The sequence below is a fragment of the Amblyomma mixtum genome, chromosome 1 (genome assembly GCF_055824585.1).
Source record: "Amblyomma mixtum isolate Tamu chromosome 1, ASM5582458v1, whole genome shotgun sequence".
Classification (NCBI taxonomy): Eukaryota; Metazoa; Arthropoda; class Arachnida; order Ixodida; family Ixodidae; genus Amblyomma; species Amblyomma mixtum.
Genome location: NC_143012.1, coordinates 202,068,259 through 202,069,288, shown reverse-complemented (window position 1 = coordinate 202,069,288; position 1,030 = coordinate 202,068,259).

The following is a 1,030-nucleotide window of genomic DNA, read 5'->3' as shown; positions in this document are numbered from 1 at the left end:
TGTAACGCAGAAACGTGGAGGCTAACGAAAGGGGTTCAGCTTAAATTGAAGACAACACAGCGAGCTATGGAACGACAAATGACATCTGTAGCGTTAAGGGATTACACCGCAAATATTTAAAAATGACCTTGCCTGCTTACGTGCGGAAATGCGAAAGCATCTCGTGTTCTCTTTGCCTCCTCTGTTACTTAGTAATGTGAGTAAACATTTTTAATTTATTTGTTTATTCTTATTTTATTTTTCTTGTATTTTTTTTATTTTGCTATTCAATTATGCATATTTTTATTATTTTTTACTTTATTCAGTCATTTGGTCACTTAACCGGGTTCAATCCCGGCCGCGGCGGCTAGAATTTCTTTGGAGGAGAAATTCTAGAGGCCCGTGTGCTGTGCGATGTTAGTGCACGTTAAAGAACCCCAGGTGGTCGAAATTTCCGGAGCCCTCCACTACGGCGTCTCTCATAGCCTTAGTCGCTTTGGGACGTTAAACCCCACAAAAAACAAAACAAAAACAAAACTTTCCTTTCTCTCATTATTAATCATTCCAAACCATAATTACACTGTTGCTGGATGATTGGCAGTCCATGAGGACACACTTTGTCCACAGCCCGTGGTGACACATCTTGTCCACTAGGTGGAAGCCCCTAGTCTGGGACCCCAGTGGCGGTGGCCGCCGCCCGGACGCTCCCGACTAAGGCTTGTCTAAGGCTTGTTGGGCCTGTAAGTCGTGGCAGCCGAGCAGGATCGCCTCACGTCCACCCGGGTTGGGTTGGGGATGGGGGGAATAGCCACTGGGGTCCCAAATTGGGGACCTCCACCTAGTGCTTGTAAGGATCGGTCCCTTACGGGCTCATCCAAGTATGCCTTCCTTTCCCTTCTTAATAAATGTTTTCACCACCACCACCCACATCCTGTCCGCGCCACTTATGACGCAAGAAATGCTTTCACGTTAAAATCATAGTTGTGAGGCTAGTGTTTTCACGCCGTTCTGCGTACCTTGGTTGTCGGTGCGCCGTTTGTTCATGAAAATT